This window comes from Moschus berezovskii, chromosome 10 (genome assembly GCF_049115385.1).
Source record: "Moschus berezovskii isolate FMDL1 chromosome 10, NW_MosBer_1.0, whole genome shotgun sequence".
Taxonomy (NCBI): Eukaryota; Metazoa; Chordata; class Mammalia; order Artiodactyla; family Moschidae; genus Moschus; species Moschus berezovskii.
The window spans coordinates 17,770,892-17,790,338 of NC_142469.1; positions in this window are offsets into that span (position 1 = coordinate 17,770,892).

Consider the following 19,447-nt stretch of genomic DNA (forward strand, 5'->3'; position numbering starts at 1 on the left):
TCATGGAGGCTGGAGTCTGCTTCCTACAAGAAACAAGGGACAAAGAAAAGCTTCTGTGCCCAGGAGCCCACAGGGTCCTGCTTAGTTTCAGGCAGTCCTGACAGAGTCAAGAACCTTGAATTCATTTTGACTCAGCTTTCAATGTCAGGGTTAAGAACATTCAAATGACATAAGAACACAGGACCTTCAAGGCTCTGTAGGTTATAGACACTAAGAAATACACTCAATTGACTTTTCTTCAAGAAATTTAAGTAGCTTCACAAGCCAGATTCATGATGATAACACATTTAATTAATTAAAGAGTTAGAAGAGAAGGCAAAGGGGAGAATGATATAAGGATTCCCACTTCTTCACCTCTCCTGCCCCATACATCTGACTTTCATCTTAAACTAAGCAAATTTAATAGATTATGGTAAAAGTAGTTGCTGCTGATATGGCTAAGTTACAACTGGCATATGGTCTTTCTGTCCTAGTAAACATAACATGTTGCTTAATCCAGGAGTGACCCTAAAAGTCAGCAGCAGAATTGGCAAAAGTTCTGAATGATTGAGATAGTTTCTGTGAAAAATGTCAATCCTTTCCCTGGGGAGAGTCTGTGATGCAGTTGTGTGGGCAACAGCAGGCTTGGGTTGAGCCAGCAGGGGGTCAGGAGAGAGCCAGACAGATGTCAGGGTCTGAGTTAAGCCAGTGATTTGGGAGTCAGGAAATGAAGACCTAGGAGTCAGCAGTTTAATGTGGCCAAGAACAAGGTGGAGGTCAGGAAACCAGGATGTCAGACAGAGTCAGGAGAAAGCAGTTAGGTCTGGGAGTGAAAAATGGAAGAAGGAGAGGTTCAGAAGTTCAGATCGCTTGCAGATCTGCTATAGCACAAGCAAATAAAACACAAGTAAGAGTTGGACCAGCAAATGTATAAGGTCGCTTTTGTATTTTTGTACTTTGTCTAGCAGGTTTGGGCTTGGTGTATGCTACCAGGTAATTTGGAAAGACCCGATGCTGGGAAAGATTGAAAGTGGGAGGAGAAGGGGATGACAGAGGATGAGATGGTTATATGGCATCACCGACTCAATGGACATGAGTTTGGGAGAACTCCGGGAGTTGATGATGGACAGGGAGGTCTGGCGTGCTACAGTCCATGGGGTTGCAAAGAGTTGGACATGACTGAGTGACTGAACTGAACTGAACTGAACCCCAGGGACTCGTGTAATATGGTTTGTTCCAAATTCCTTCACCATCTTCTGATCCCTAAACTTTATTTCTTCACCTGTTAATGCAGATTCCATTGTTTGCATTTCACAGGTCTTTTGAACACACAAATTTGTTCATTTTGTGATAATTCACAGTTTTTAAACTTTTGTCATTATATAGTGTGTATCAGTAAAATGTTTCATTAAAAATGCTTATATATACATATACATACATGTGACTGGGAGACTATAAAATATTTGGAGGTATGAAAAATGAAATATGATATAGGGAACAGTGCTTTTAAATGGATTTTGATAAAGTCACAAGTAACATTTGAACAATTCTTTAAACTTGGTTGTACTTAACTGAGTTTGTTTGGCATACAATCATTTTTTTTTTTTTTAAACACAGGCATATGCTGCTTTCTTTGTGAAGGTAATAAGATTATAGTTGGGCCTCAGTTCAGTTCAGTTCAGTCGCTCAGTCGTGTCCGACTCTCTGCGACCCCATGAATCACAGCACGCCAGGCCTCCCTGTCCATAACCAACTCCCGGAGTTCACTCAAACTCATGTCCATCGAGTTGGTGATGCCATCCAGCCATCTCATTCTCTGTCGTCCCCTTCTCCTCCCGCCCCCAACCTTTCCCAGCATCAGAGTCTTTTCCAGTGAGTCAACTCGTCGCATGAGGTGGCCAAAGTATTGCAGTTTCAGCCTTAGCACCAGTCCTTCCAATGAACACCCAGGACTGATCTCCTTTAGAATGGACTGGTTGGATCTCTTTGCAGTCCAAGGGACTCTCAAGACTTTCAAGAGTCTTCTCCAACACCACAGTACAAAAGCATCAATTCTTCGGCGATCAGCTTTCTTCACAGTCCAACTCTCACATCCATACATGACCACTGGAAAAACCATAGCCTTGACTAGACGGACCTTGGTTGGCAAAGTAATGTCTCTGCTTTTTAATATGCTATCTAGGTTGGTCATAACTTTCCTTCCAAGGAGTAAGCGTCTTTTAATTTCATGGCTGCAATCAGCATCTGCAGTGATTTTGGAGCCCCCCAAAATAAAATCTGACACTGTTTCCACTGTTTCCCCATCTATTTCCCATGAAGTGATGGGACCAGATGCCATGATCTTCGTTTTCTGAATGTTGAGCTTCAAGCCAACCTTTTCACTCTCCTCTTTCACTTTCATCAAGAGGCTTTTGAGTTCCTCTTCATTTTCTGCCATAAGGGTGGTGTCATCTGCATATCTGAGATTATTGATATTCCTCCCGGAAATCTTGATTCCAGCTTGTGCTTCTTCCAGCCCTGCGTTTCTCATGATGTACTCTGCATAGAAGTTAAATAAGCAGAGTGACAATATACAGCCTTGACGTACTCCTTTTCCTATTTGGAACCAGTCTGTTGTTCCATGTCCAGTTCTAACTGTTGCTTCCTGACCTGCATACAGGTTTCTCAAGAGGCAGGTCAGGTGGTCTGGTATTCCCATCTCTTTCAGAATGTTCCACAGTTTATTGTGATCCACACAGTCAAAGGCTTTGTCAAGTCAATGAAGCAGAAATAGATGTTTTTCTGAAACTCTCTTGCTTTCTCCATGATTCAGCGGATGTTGGCAATTTGATCTCTGGTGCCTCTGCCTTTTCTAAAACCTGCTTGAACATCTGGGAGTTCACGGTTTACATACTGCTGAAGCCTGGCTTGGAGAATTTTGAGCATGACTTTACTAGCGTGTGAGATGGAGAAGGCAATGGCAACCCACTCCAGTACTCTTGCCTGGAAAATCCCATGGGTGGAGGAGCCTGGTGGGCTGCAGTCCATGGGGTCGCTAAGGGTCGGACACGACTGAGCGACTTCACTTTCACTTTTTACTTTCACACATTGGAGAAGGAAATGGCAACCCACTCCAGTGTTCTTGCCTGGAGAATCCCAGGGACGGGGGAGCCTGGTGGGCTTCCGTCTCTGGGGTCACACAGAGTCGGACACGACTGAAGTGACTTAGCAGCAGCAGCAGCAGAGATGAGTGCAATTGTGCGGTAGTTTGAGCATTCTTTGGCATTGCCTTTCTTTGGGATTGGAATGAAGACTGACCTTTTCCAGTCCTGTGGCCACTGCTGAGTTTTCCAAATTCGCTGGCATATTGAGTGCAGCCCTTTCATAGCATCATCTTTCAAGATTTGAAATAGCTCAACTGGAATTCCATCACCTCCACTAACTTTGCTCATAGGGATGCTTTGGGCCTATATAACCTCAAACAGTAAAAGCTTCAGGCCCATGAATGAAAACTTAAGCTGCTACAATATATCAAACACCCAGATTGGCAAACATATACTTCTTTTTAGATAACTGTTGAAAGTTTAAATTCTTTTTCTTGGAATTATATAATTACCATTTCCCAAACTATGGGAGATTCTGTGTTGCTAATAGGCATTAAGGTACAAAAAACTTCCATTGCAGCTTAGTTTAGGAAGCAAATAGCTAGATTTTTTTTTTTTAATCCTGGACTTAGAGATTTTCACTTCTAATGTGCTATGGAATTCTTTAGAAGTAAGTGGAAGTTTGCATGTTTTTTGAAATGGAATCATATTTTCATGAAACAAGTTGGAACATGCTGAAGTAGCATTTTAGGGTCCACAGTTTAGGTTGAAAGAGAAGATTTAGTTGGCATAGAAATTGATATTGGTATTCTACAAAGTAAGAAATTATTATAGTCTCCATAATTCTTAAGCCACTGATACTACTTTACTTGGAAGCCAGGATTGAGTGATTTACTTGTGATTCAGTCCAATAGACACTAACTGTCTCATGTATATATTTTGTGCTCCAACTTCTGTACTTGGTAAGGTTAGGCTTAACTATAAGTACTTGAAAGAAGTTTGGGGATTTTTTAATGAAATTATATGAAATATAGGCATTTTGATGAAGTTTTAATTATTCTAGTTGACTAAGGAGTATGGAATTTGGGAAGATAATTTATAAGTAGTGAATCAGAATTCTTCCAGCCTGGATTTTACAAGGTACTGACAGTGTTCAGTAAGAACACAAATTTTTATCCTCAAAGGTATCTTCTCTACATTTCATTCACTGAAAATACTGAAAGCATTCAAAAGTGATGAACCTCAAAACTTGTCTCCTTGCCCTCCGTCTAATCTTTCTTGCCACCAGATTTTTTTCTAAAACACTAGTCTAAATTCAGTTCAGTTCAGTTCAGTCACTCGGTCGTGTCCGACTCTTTGTGACCCCATGCATCGCAGCACGCCAGGCCTCCCTGTCCATCACCAACTCCCGGAGTTTACCCAAATTCATGTGCATTGAGTCGGTGATGCCATCCAGCCATCTCATCCTCTGTCGTCCCCTTCTCCTCCTGCCCCCAATCCCTCTCAGCATCAGGGTCTTCTCCAATGAGTCAACTCTTCGCATGAGGTGGCCAAAGTATTGGAGTTTCAGCTTTAGCATCAGTCCTTCCAATGAACACCCAGGACTGATCTCCTTTAGAATGGACTGGTTGGATCTCCTTGCAGTCCAAGGGACTCTCAAGAGTCTTCTCCAACACCACAGTTCAAAAGCATCAATTCTTCGGTGATCAGCCTTCTTCACAGTCCAACTCTCACATTCATACATGACCACGGGAAAAACCATAGCCTTGACTAGACAGAACTTGGTTGGCAAAGTAATGTCTCTGCTTTTTAATATGCTATATAGTTTGGTCATAACTTTTCTTCCAAGGAGTAAGCGTCTTTTAATTTCATGGCTGCAATCAGCATCCACAGTGATTTTGCAGCACAAAAAAATAAAGTCTGACCCTGTTTCCACTGTTTTTCCATCTATTTCCCATGAAGTGATGGGACCAGATGCCATGATCTTTGTTTTCTGAATGTTGAGCTTCAAGCCAACCTTTTCACTCTCCTCTTTCACTTTCACCAAGAGGCTTTTGAGTTCCTCTTCACTTTCTGCCATAAGGGTGGTGTCATCTGCATATCTGAGGTTATTGATATTTCTCCCAGCAATTTTGATTCCAGCTTGTGCTTCTTCCAGCCCACCATTCCTTATGATGTACTCTGCATATAAGTTAAATAAGCAAGGTGACAATACACAGCTTTGACGTACTCCTTTTCCTATTTGGAACCAGTTTGTTGTTCCATGTCCAGTTCTAACTGTTGCTTCCTGACCTGCATACCGGTTTCTCAAGAGGCAGGACAGATGGTCTGCTATTCCCATCTCTTTCAGAATGTTCCACAGTTTATTGTGATCCACACAGTGAAAGGCTTTGTCAAGTCAATGAAGGAGATATAGATGTTTTTCTGGAACTCTTTTGCTTTTTCAATGATCCAGCAGATGTTGGCAGTTTGATCTCGTGCCTCTGCCTTTTCTAAAACCAGCTTGAACATCTGGAATTTCATGGTTCACGTATTGCTGAAGCAATTCTTGGAGAATTTTGAGCATTACATAGTCTAGATTAGATGTCAGCAAATGTTTTCTCTAAAGGTCCAAAAGTAAGTATTTTAGATTTTATGAGTCTTATAGTTTTGGTATGGGCTTCCCTGGTGGCTCAGATGATAAAGAATCTACCTCATTGCAGGATAGCTGGGTTTGATCCCTGGGTCAGGAAGATCCCATGGGGGAGGGCATGGCAAGCCACTCCTGTATTCTTGCCTGGAGATTCCCAAGAATAGAGGAGTCTGGTGAGTTACAGTCTATGGGGTCACAAAGAGTCGGACACAACTGAGCGACTAAGCACACACACAGAGTCTTGGTATCTATCGCAGCTACTCTACTCTCCCACTGTAGAGCAGAAACAATCGTAGATAATATATGAAGAATGTGTGTGTGGCTCTGTTCCAGTACATTTTATTTAGAAGAGTGGGCAGAGTGGGCCAGGTTTGAGCCTTAGGCAGTTTGCTGATTTCTGGTCAAAATTATGTCTCTGTATTACTTAAAATTTCTTAATGGTTTCCCATTGCAATGGAATGAAATTCATTGTATCTAGCCTGGTACACAGCACACTATATAATCTGGCCCCAGCCTATCATTCTACCGTCACTTTTAATCACGTGCATGCCAAACAGTCCTCTAGCACAGTGTGCTGATTACTTCCTGGGTGGTTTACACCAGTAGGGGCTTTGTTCTTCAGCACCTCTGGCATCCTGTCCTTCCATCTAAACCAACATCTTTGCTACAGCTGACAATGACCTAGGATCATGTCTTTGATTCTACAGGCACTGCTATGAAGTTTCAGTACAAATAACCAGAGAGGCCTATATTTAACCTGTTGAGTTGTCATCAGAAAATAGACATGTTGAGATAGTTCCATTTATGCAGATTATGTAAAACATACAGACTGATATTTTTCTTTTTTGATAGAAATGTGCTATGTTGTTAGATACACAAACTTACATATATGGCAAAATTGTGCAAAATATACATACAATTCAAATATATACACATGCTAATGAGCACAAGCAAAGCTGAAAGAATCTGAGTAAGACTGGTGGATTTTTTTCAATGTCAATAATCTGGTTATTATGTTACACTACAATTTGTGAGCTGCTACCGTTAGAGGGAACTGGGTAAAGGGCACTTGAAATCTATCTTCTTTATTACAGCTGTAGATGAGTTTATAATTATCTTGATACAAATTTCAGTTTAAAAAAAAAATCCACCAGGATTTATACAGGTCTTAATCCCTTTACACAAACATTTCCCTTTTACAACTATGAATTGCTTGCATTTTCACACAATAACCTTTCTTGTGTTAAGTTATGTTTGAAATTGTTGCTTTAGTTCCACTACTTCCAGCCTTTTCTCCTGTCTGTATTTTCAAATCTCTCTTCTTTACCCTCCACATTCATCATTCTCTTTTAGCTCTCCTCTTGGTCCCTTTCCTCTCTATCTTGGAAGAGTTTTGACATTGCTTCTCTAGAGTCTACAGCATAGACTTGACTTTCTATAGTGTTAATTCTTTACTGTTGATTCTGATTATTTTATGTTTACATTTTTACTTCCTTAGACATTTTTTATCTAAGTTCTTTGATATTTTTAATATGCATTTTCAATTCTGAGTTATTAAACATATTCATTAAATTTGTTAACAAATTCAAAATAGCAGCAACAGTTTATTAAATCCATAATCAATGGAAAAGGAGTGGGGTGACATAGCACATGTATATTATTATCTGTTATTTCATCAGGAAACATTTTCAGTTCTGAAGATGATAGAAACGGCAATATAGTTAAGGGAGACACAATAAAAGAATGAGATAATTGAAAAAAATATTAATAGAGTCACAGAATAGAAGAAATATTTTTTTGGTTTAAGACATCTTAACTTTTGAGTGTTCATTCATTCTTTCTACGAATGTTTATTGGTGGCCTACTATGTTCTAGGCACTGTTTGAAATTCTGGAATATATGGATGTTAAAGATGTTATGAATAAATACCTTTGATTAGTATTGCAAGTGTTAGACCATTAAACATTTGAAACATCTGCCACAGCCTATCCCTCAGACTCTATTTTGGGTGAGTGTATTTTTTTTTGTATGTGTTTGATAATGCTTGGGATTGGGCGTTAAAGTGCTATCTCGTGTGGAAAAACACTTAATGATGATGTTATTTCAGAGAAGTAGCCCTTAGAGTTCCATTTGATTTGATGCTTTCTGTCAGTTGGCTTCTCAATGTTAATGTCTCTACCAGACTGAAATAATCTGTCATCCCTAGAATACTCACCAAATTTAATTCAAATTAATTCTGAAATGAAAGACAACACATTTAATCCAGTAAATACACTGGTGATCATTTGAAAATACATTTTAAAAAGTGACTTTGCCAACCAGATGGTGTTTCCACACAAATAGCTAGATCTTGAAGAAATACTCTTTACAGAGTAAATTTACTTTGTTGGGGTTGGCTCCCAGCAGGATTGGATTATCTTCCTTATTCTTTGACCACTAATGGTTCCTGACAGTGCACTTGACCCCACCCAAAGTGGAGGTCCCTGTACAGGGTCAATGATGGTGACTAGGAAAACAGTTCCGGGTGTGGTCTGCCTCTGTCCTGAGGGCCTGCTCTCCAGGGAGCCTCCCACTGATGCCACTCAAGTGATAGACTGTTTCCAGCATTCTGGGTTCAGATCTGTAGACCAGCTCTCACTGCGTGGGGAGTGGGCAAGTGCCCTACTGCCTGGACTGTTTTTCTTTCTCGTGTTCTGTGTCAATGTGCTTTGGAGTGGGAGGACCTCATACTTGGTTGAAAGTGTGGGAGGAAAAGGGGGAAAGAGGCCACTTGTGCTGTTTTGATTCTGAGTTACATAGGTTCACCTAACCTAGGCAAAAGGAGTCTTCAGGTGTGGCTTAGTGTGCAGGACTGCAGACTCAGAGCAATAAAGTGTTTATTTGATATCACTGCCTTCTGTGTATGCATATTTCTCAGAACCTTGCAGGGAGAGGAGACAGTTTAAGGGCAGGATTTTGAATTAATTTCCCATGACTGAGCCACATTTTTCTTTATTTTTGTAAGCATATATTTGTGTCACTTGTTGGCATAACTTGCATGTGCTTTGAAAGAACATAAACTTGCACGTGTATTTGAGTAAAGAACTAAATTTAAAAAAATTTTCATATTATGAAATGATGTACAATGGCAAAAAATCAAACAAACATCAGTTCAGTTCAGTTAAGTTCAGTCGTGTCCGACTCTTTGCGACCCCATGAATCACAGCACGCCAGGCCTCCCTGTCCATCACCAACTCCTGGAGTTCACTCAACTCATGTCCATTGAGTTGGTGATGCCATCCAGCCATCTCATTCTCTGTCATCCCATTCTCCTCGTGCCCAAAATCCCTCCCAGGATCAGAGTCTTTTCCAATCTAGTTTAAAGTGACTATTAGACCCTTAACCCACAGTTCCATCCAACAGAGATAATTCCTTCCAGAAATATTTCATGTATATACATCAATGAATAATTTAAAAGCACAATAAAATATTTAAATAGATCATTTTAAAACATATATGCACATGAAAATAAATGATTTTATTATTTGCTTTTCTAAATTAAACAATGTCTTAAGGTTTGTTTCATAGCAACAAATAGAGATCTACCTCATTCTCTTAATAGCTACACCATTTTCACTGCAGGGATGTAGAGTAATTTTTTCAATGATAGATTTAGTAATTCAAAGATAATGAATGTTATCCACTGATTGGATAGTGTTGGGTGAAGATATTTCTCCCAAGTTTAAGACATAATTCAGACTTACCTCCCTCCTTTCCTCTGGAAAATAAAATTCAACTCTACATATGTTGTTGGAAAGATGAGTTTTGGTGATTCTATGTGTTAATTTATGAAGAAGGAAATGGCAACCCACTCCAGTGTTCTTGCCTGGAGAATCCCAGGGACGGGGAGCCTGGTGGGCTGCAGTCTATGGGGTAGCACAGAGTAGGACACAACTGAAGCGACTTAGCAGCAGCAGCAGCAGAATAATAACTTGGCAAAGTAATGTCTCTGCTTTTTAATATACTATCTAGGTTGGTCATAACTTTCCTTCCAAGGAGTAAGTGTCTTTTAATTTCATGGCTGCAATCATCATCTGCAGTGATTTTGGAGCCCCAAAAAATAAAGTCTGACACTGTTTCCCCATCTATTTCCCATGAAGTGATGGGACCAGATGCCATGATCTTAATTTTCTGAATGTTGAGCTTCAAGCCAACCTTTTCACTCTCCTCTTTCACTTTCATCAAGAGGCTTTTGAGTTCTTCTTCACTTTCTGCCATAAGGGTGGTGTCATCTGCGTATCTGAGGTTATTGATATTTCTCCCAGCAATCTTGATTCCACCTGTGCTTCTTCCAGCCCAGCGTTCCTCATGATGTACTCTGCATATAAGTTAAATAAGCAGGGTGACAATATACAGACTTGATGTACTCCTTTTCCTATTTGGATCCAGTCTGTTGTTCCATGTCCAGTTCTAACTGTTGCTTCCTGACCTGCATACAGCTTTCTCAAGAGGCAGGTCAGGTGGTCTGGTATTGCCATCTCTTTCAGAATTTTCCACAGTTTATTGTGATCCACACAGTCAAAGGCTTTGTGAAGTCAATGAAGCAGAAATAGATGTTTTTCTGGAACTCTTTTGCTTTTTCAATGATCCAGTGGATGTTGGTAATTTGATCTCTGGTTCATCTGCCTTTTTTAAAACCAGCTTGAACATCTGGAATTTCATGGTTCACGTATTGCTGAAGCCTGGCTTGGAGAATTTTGAGCATGACTTTACTAGTGTGTGAGAGTGCAATTGTGTGGTAGTTTGAGCAATTTTTGGCATTGCCTTTCTTTGGGATTGGAATGAAAACTGACCTTTTCCAGTCCTGTGGTCACTGTTGAGTTTTCCAAATTTGCTGGCATATTGAGTGCAGCACTTTCACAGTATCCTCTTTCAGGATTTGAACTAGCTCAACTGGAATTCCATCACCTCCACTAGCTTTGTTCGTAGTGATGCTTTCTAAGGCCCACTTGCCTTCACATTCCAGGATGTCTGGCTCTAGGTGAGTGATCATACCACCATGATTATCTTGGTTGTGAAGATCTTTTTTGTACAGTACTTCTGTGTATTCTTGCCACCTCTTCTTAATATCTTCTGCTTCTGTTAGGTCCATGCCATTTCTGTCCTTTGTCTAGCCCATCTTTGCATGAAATGTTCCCTTGTTATCTCTAATTTTCTTGAAGAGATCTCTAGTCTTAACCATTCTGCTATTTTCCTCTATTTCTTTGCATTGATCGCTGAGGAAGGCTTTCTTATCTCTCCTTGCTATTCTTTGGAACTCTGCATTCAGATGCTTATATCTTTTCTTTTCTCCTTTGCTTTTCACTTCACTTCTTTTCACAGCTATTTGTAAGGCCTCCTCAGACAGCCATTTTGCTTTTTTGTATTTCTTTTCCATGGGGATGGTCTTGATCCCTGTCTCCTGTACAATGTCACAAACCTCTGTCCATAGTTCATCAGGCACTCTGTCTATCAGATCTAGTCCCTAAATATATTTCTCACTTTCACTGTGTGATCATAAGGGATTTGATTTAGGTCATCCGTCTAGTCAAGGCTATGGTTTTTCCAGTGGTCATGTATGGATATGAGAGTTGGTCTATAAAGAAAGCTGAGCACAGAAGAATTGATGCTTCTAAACTGTGGTGTTGGAGAAGACTCTTGAGAGTCTCGGACTGCAAGGAGATCCAACCAGTCCACCCTAAAGGAATCAGTCCTGGGTGTTCATTGGAAGGACTGATGCTGAAGCTGAAACTGCAATACTTTGGCCACCTCATGTGACGAGTTGACTCATTGGAGAAGACCCTGATGCTGGGAGGGATTGAGGGCAGGAGGAGAAGGGGACGACAGAGGATGAGATGGCTGGATGGCATCACTGACTCGATGGACATGAGTTTGGGTAAACTCCGAGAGTTGGTGATGGACAGGGAAGCCTTGTGTGCTACAGTCCAAGGTGTCACAAAGAGTCAGACATGACTGAGTGACTGAACTGATGAACTGAACTGAGAATAATAACTAAAAGAATCATAATAATATAAATTGTGGCTGGATAATATTCTAGGGTATTAATTATATTTCAAATATATCCTCTTTTTCACAATATCTGATAATGCCTTCTTTCACAGTCCGTGTCTCTAGACAATAGTCACCTGCGTCAGAAGTATCCAAATGACTAGGAAATTTATAGATAAAGCCCAATGTTTGAAACGTCAATTAGGTTGGAAGATTCAGAGGCTCTTCCAATTCTCAGAATCTTGGACTGAAAAAGAGAAAAAGAAAGGCAAAAGAATTACTCACAAGAGAGGAAGGAATGTGGAAAAAGCCCAGAAAGGGTAGGAGTGGTAGATGGGAGCTGAGGAATGGGGACTCTTCTCTGGGTGAACATCCTATTCCCAGAGACCCTCTCCAGTTCTCAAGCTTCTTCTCCCTACTCCTCCTCTAGCTAATTATCCATGAGCAGTCTTGGAAAGAAAGGCTGTTCTCGGTGGTTTGGGGATCTCGGACACCCCAGGGAGTGGGAAAGGTGGTAACTGCAATATCAATCATAATGCAGACATTTATATCTTTTGAAGGCTTACTATGTACAGATTCTATGTGTGAGTGCTTCCCAGGCATTATCTCAACAACCATAGGGGAAGGATGTATGGACATATACCCTACAATATATATGAAATGTGATATATATCATATATGTAGCATGTAATATGTAATCTATTATATATCTATATGGCTAGGGAAGATGGAATTTTTCTGATTTCACAGATGAAACTGAATTATGAAGCTGTTTGTTCAAAGTTTCATAGCTAATTAAGCAGAGTCAGTATCTGAATCCAGGCAATCTCACTGAGGAGCATGAACTCTTAAACATTCAAAAGAGCATGTACACCCTCACTGGCAATGAGTCAGAATCAGGAGACGTAAAAAAGAATATGATTGGAGGAATGGGCTCTAGTTGTCTGGACTATGATGTCTAAGGATTTTTTGAGAAAGATAAATAAGGAAGGTATAATAAAGTCACCCAGGTAAAGCAATGCAATTCAACCAATGAAAGTGGCTTTGGATCGAAGATGGAGCTCAGCGTAGGGGAGGAGGCTCAGTTAGTTTAAGTGGCCAGGTAATAGTGCAGAGGTGGGCAGTTTGTCTTGAAATGGAATTTATATTTGTGACCCTGACATAAAGAGTCATTTTTTCCCTGAACGCTGGTGTATATAATAAAGACCTCAAGAAGAAAAGACCATAACATCCTTCATTACTACATTTTGCATTTGTAGTTTGTTACTTATTTCCTTCCTAGAATGGGACATCTTTTGGATAGTGATTTGTGCATATGAATGGACTATCTGAAGGATCACAGAGAACTCAGATGGGAGTTGTGACTGTTGATTGTTTACCACTCACCATCCCTGCTTCTGCCAATAGCCCAACTTTCATCTGGGTGCCTATCCCCAACCCCTAGTCCAAGCCTCAGCTAATTACTTTTTTATATTTCTGTAGCAACAATGATTGGTTCAGCCATGCATATGTGACTAAAGCCATTCCAGTAAAAATATATTACAGTTTTTCTAGAAATAAAGAGTATTAGTGCTCATTTCATCTCTTTATTTATTTTATCAAGCCATGCCCGAGGCAGGATCTCCCCTGGACTTTCCAGTTATGGAAGACAAAAGTTTATCTTTTTACCTCATTTGTAACTGGGTTTTATATAATTTGCAACCAAAAGAATTCTAATCAATAAATAAAGAAGGAAAAAGAAATGATAAAGTATATTTTTAAGACTTCCCTGGCAGTCCAGTGGTTAATACTCTGTGCTTTCACTGCAGGGGGCATGAGTTCAATCCCTGGTCGGGAAAAAAAGATCACACATCCTATGTGGTGTGGCCAAAATAAACACATAAATAAATAAAGAAGGATAATTCTCCCTTATCCATTGGGCAAGGGAGCAGAAATGATCAGTGATGAATTCAGACTATTTCTTTTTTAGGAGTACTCTAAAAGTATCAAAATATGTAACAGTGGTATTAAAAATCAGTATGAAATTACTTTTAACTATTCCAAATGATTAACTTTCAGTTTTCTTATGAATAAATAACAAGTAGGATATACTACTATTAGTACTGTGCTAAACTCAAGATAAATTCCTGAAAAATAGCATGGAGATTCCATAATCTTTGAGTTCAGGTCAGTTCAGTTCAGTCATTCAGTCGTGTCTGACTCTTTGTGACCCCATGGACTGTAGCACACCAGGCTTCCCTGTCCATCACCAACTCCCGGAGTTTACTCAAATTCATGTCCATTGAATCAGTGATGCCATCTAACTATCTCATCCTCTATCATCCCCTTCCCCTCCCACCTTCAAACTTTCCCAGCATCAGGGTCTTTTTCAATGAGTCATTTCTTCATACCAGGTGGCCAAAGTATTGGAGTTTCAGTCTTCACCATCAGTCCTTCTTATGAATATTAAGGACTGATTTCCTTTAGGATGAACTGGTTGGATCTCCTTGCAGTCCAAGGCACTCTCAAAAGTCTTCTCCAACACCACAGTCCCAAACCATCAATTCTTCAGCACTCAGCTTTCTTTATAGTCCAGTCCAACTCTCACATCCAAACATGACTATTGGAATAACCATATCTTTGACTAGACAGAACTTTGTTGGCAAAGTGATGTCTCTGCTTTTTAATATGCTCTGAAGGTTTGTCATAGCTTTTCTTCCAAGGAGCAAGCATCTTTTAATTTCATGGCTACAGTCACCATCTGCAGTGATTTTGGAGCCCCCCCAAAATAAAATCTGTCATTGTTTCCACTGTCTTCCCATCTATTTGCCATGAAGTGATGGGACCAGATGCCATGATCTTAGTTTTACGAATGTTGAGTTTTAAGCCAAACTTTTTACTCTCTTCTTTTACTTTCATCAAGAGTTTCTTCAGTTCTTCTTCATTATCTGCAGTAAGGGTGGTGTCACCCGCATATCTGAGGTTATTGATATTTCTCCTGTCAATCTGTGAGTAGCATGAGCTATAAACCACCCCATAGCACAACTAACCATTCTTGGTTTCACTGCAATATTTATGTTCTGTGAATTATTTAAAGAAATATATAGAGATGGAGACAAAAGTGGAGGGAAGAAGGATGTGAGTTCAGTGCTTCTTATGAAAACATCAAACTCATAACTAATTTCTGAATAACCATTGTCAAAAAATTCTGGAACCTACCAAAAAGATAACCTACATCAAAAGATAAAGAAAAGGCTACAATGAGACAGTAGAGGGGGTAATCATGACAAAATAAAATTCTATACCTGCTGGGTGGGCAAACTAGAAAATAATTATACCCCACAAGTTCTCCCAAAGGAGTAGGTGTTTAAGCCTCATGTCAGGCTAACTAGCCTGGGTGTCTGGCAATGCGAAGAGGAGCCCTCAGAGAATCTGGCTTTAAAAGCCAATGAAGTTTGATCACAGGAATTCCACAGGTCTTGTGTTCACTAAGACCCAGGGTAAAAAGCAGTGACCTCATAAGAGACTGGACAAGACTGTCTGATAGTATTGGGGGGGGCACCTGCTGAGACAGGGGCAAGTTGTGGTGCACTGCAGGGTCAAAGACATTGTTGGTAGCAGTTCTGAGGAGTATGCATTGGTGTGAGCCCTGCTGGAGATCGTCATTTTCTTACCAAGATTTGGCCCCAGTAACAGTCTGTAGGCACCAGTGCTGGGATGCCTCAGGCCAAACAACCAATAGGAGGCAAAATAATCTCATACAGGGTGCTTAAATTCTTCTGAGACCATAACCCTCTGGACATGCACCTTATCATGGCCTTGTGTTCCAGAGGGACAAGACTCAGCTCCAGCTAGCAGTGGGCAGGCCCTTCCCAGCAAGAAGCCTACACAAGCCTCTTAGACAGATTAATAAATCAGGGGGTAGACAGCCTAAAGAAGAAAAACTCTAACCATGCAGCCTGCATAACGGAAACCACCATCACAGAAAATCAGACAAAATAAAATGACAGAGGAATATGTCCCAGGTGAAAGAACAAAATAAAGTCCCAGAAGAACAGCTAAGTGAAGTGAAGATAGACTTCTCATTAAAGAATTCAGAGTAATGATAGTAAAGATGATCTAAGATCTTGGAAAAAGAGTGAAGGCACAGATCAAGATGATACAAGAAATATCTAACAAAGACCAAGAAGAACTAAAGGATAAACAAAAAGAGATTAGCAATGCAATAACTGAAATGAAAAATACACTAGAGGGAATCAACAGCAGGATAAGGAAGACAGAAAAAACAGATAAGTGAGCTGAAAGACAGAATGGTGGAAATCATGGCCATGAATAAAGAAACAGAATGAAAAAAATAAACAGAGCCCAGGAGACCGGTGGGACAGCATTAAACACACCAGCATTTGCATTATAAGGATACCAGAAGGAGAAGAGAGAAGTGATAAAAGGTGTAACTTCCCTGCTGGCTCAGATGGTAAAGCACCTGCCTACAATGTGGGAGACCTGGATTGGATCCCTGGGTCAGGAAGATTCCCTGGAGAAGGAAATGGCAACCCACTCCAGTATCCTTGCCTGGAAAATCCCATGGATGGAGGAACCTGGTAGGCTACAGTCCAGGGGGTCGCGAAGAGTTCGATATGACTGAATGACTTCACTTTCACTTTTTCACTTTCCCTAACATGGAAAGGAAATAGTCATCCAAGTCCAGGAAGCACAGAGACTCCCAGGCAGGATAAACCCAAAGAGGAACACACCAAGACACAAAGTAATCAAACTGACAAATATTAAAGACAAAGAATAATATTAAAAGCAACAAGGGAAAAACAACATAACATACAAGGGAAGTTCCAAAAGGTTTTCAGCTGATTTCTTAGAAGAAACTCTGCAGACCAGAAAGGAGTGGCATAATATATTTAAGGTGATGAAAGCGTAAAACCTACAATCAAGAATACTCTCCCCAGCAAGACTCTCATTCAGATTCAACAGAGAAATCAAATGCTTTAGAGACAAAAGCTAAAAATTCAGCACCACCAGATCAATTTTGCAAGTGGTTCTTTATGTGGAAAAGAAAAGGCCACAGTTAGAAACAAAAAAATTACAAATGGAAAAGTTGACCCATAAAGACAAACATATGGAATAGCTATGGAATAATTTAAATACAAATATGATATTAAATCCAGTAATTGTGAGAAGATGAGAGAACAAATGGAGGATATTGGAAATTCATTTGAAATCAAAAGACCAGCAACTCAAAGCAATCCTGTTTATATATAGACTGCTTTATCAAAACCTCACAGTAACTGCAAACTGAAAATCTACACTAGATATACACACACAAAAGAAAAGAAATCCAAATACAACACAAAATTTAGTCACAAGAGAAGAGAACAAAAGAGAAGGGAAAGGAAGAACACCTACAAAAGCAAATCCAAAACAAGAAAATGACAGTAAGGGCATACATATTAATAATTACCTTAAATGTATTAAATGCTCCAACCAAAATATATAGACTGGCTGAATGGATACAAAAACAAACCTGTAGATATGCTGTCTTCAAGAGAACCACTTCAGATCTAGGGACACATACAGTGAGGGCATGGAAAAAGTATTCCATGCAGATGGAAATCAAAAGAAAATTGGAGTAGCAAAACTCATATCAGACAAAATAGATTTTAAAATAAAGGCTGTTACAGGAGAGAAGGAAAGACATCTAATGACTGAGGGATAAATCTAAGAAGAAGATAAAACAACTGTAAGTATTTATACACCCAACATAAGAGCATCTCAATATATAGGGCAAGTTCTTACAAGGCAAGTTCTCTTAAAAGGAGAACTCTATAGTAACACAAGAGTACTGGATGACTTTTCTTTCATCAATGAACAGATCATCCAGACAGTAAACTAATAAGAAAACATAAGCCTTAAATGACTCATTAAAACAGATGGACCTAACTGATGTATCTTCAGGACAGTCCATCCAAACGCAGAAGAATATACTTTTTTTTCAAGTGCACATAGAACATTCTCCAGGATAGGTCACATCTTGGGTCACAAAACAAGCCTCAGAAAATATAGGAAAAGTGAAGTCACATCAATAAATGTTTTTGACCACAACACGATGAGATGAGAAATCAGCTACAGGAAAAAACTGTAAAGAACACAAACATGTGGAGGCTAAACAATATGCTACTGAACAACCAATGGGTCACTGAATAAGTCAAAGAAAAGATTAAAAATTACCTAGAGACAATTACAGTGAAAACATGACAATCCAAACTTATAGGATGAAGCTAAAGCAGTTCTAAATAGCAATACAACCTTACCTTAGGATACAAGAAAAATCTTAAATAAACAACCTAACATTACACCTACAGCAGTTAGAGGAAGAAGAACAAACAAAATTAAAGTTGGTAGAAAGACTGAAGTCATAAAAATCAGAGCAGAAATAAGTGAAACAGAGATGAAGAAAACAATAGCAGAGGTCAGTGAAACTAAAGCCTGGTTCTTTGAAAAGATAAACAAAATTGATAAACCTTACCCAGACTCATCAAGAGAAATAGGATAGAGGTCAGTCAAATTAATAAAATTAGAAATTACAAAGAAGAAGTTACGATGGACATCACAGAAATACAAAGCATCATGAGAGATTACTACAAGCAACTATATGTCAATATAATGGACAGCCTAAAAGAAATTGGACAAATTCTTAGAAAGGTCCAGTCTCTGAAGACAGAACCAGAAAAAAATAGAAAATATGAGCAATCCCAAGTACTAAAATTGAAACTATGATTTAAAAACTCCCAACAAGCAAAAGTCCAGGGCCAGATGACTTGAGAGGTGACTTCTAGAGTTAACACCTATTCTTCCAAAATGCTTCTAAAAAATTGCGAAGGAAGGAATACTCCCAAACTCATTCTATGAGGCCACAATCACCCTGATACCAATATCAGACAAAGATATCATGTAAAAAAGAGATTACAGACCAACATCAATGATGAACACAGACTCAAAAATCCTCAGCAAAATACTAGCAAACTGAATCCAACAATATATTAAAGGGATCATACACCATGATCAAGTGGAATTTATCCCAGGGATGCAAGGCTTTTTCAATATATGCAAATAAATCAGTGTTATACTCCACATGAACAAATTGAAAAATAAAAACCATGATCATCTTAATAGATGTAGCAAAAGTTTCTGACAAAATTCAACATCCATTTATGATAAAACTCTCCAGAATGTGGGCACAGAGAAAACATACCTCAACATGATAAAGGCCACATATGACAGTTAGAAAGGATAAGTAATTTTGTGAAGAAAAATGGACATCAAAGTTAATTTTTTTCAAAAATATTCTTATTTATATTGTTTTTTATTCATGTTATTCAAAGATAGTGATTGTAGTATTTTACACTTAATGACTTTTTCTGCCTCAATTAGAATCATACTTTGAAATTGGTAAATTCCTAAAATTATTATTTCTCTCCTTGGAAAATTTAACAGATGCTAGAACACCATACCTAGAAAAGCATGATGGATAGAAAAATATAATCAAGAAAAATTGAGAATTATGGTCATGGTAATTATTTTGTATGTAGGCAAAATTATTAAATTTACATAAGTACTCTGCTTGGACAATAGAATCTTAAACTTCTTAAATTTTCTTGATGATTTGGAGTAGTTAAATAAGGAATTGTAATTAATAACAAGACAGTTCAGCCTAGATTTGCTATTGGAAAAAAGG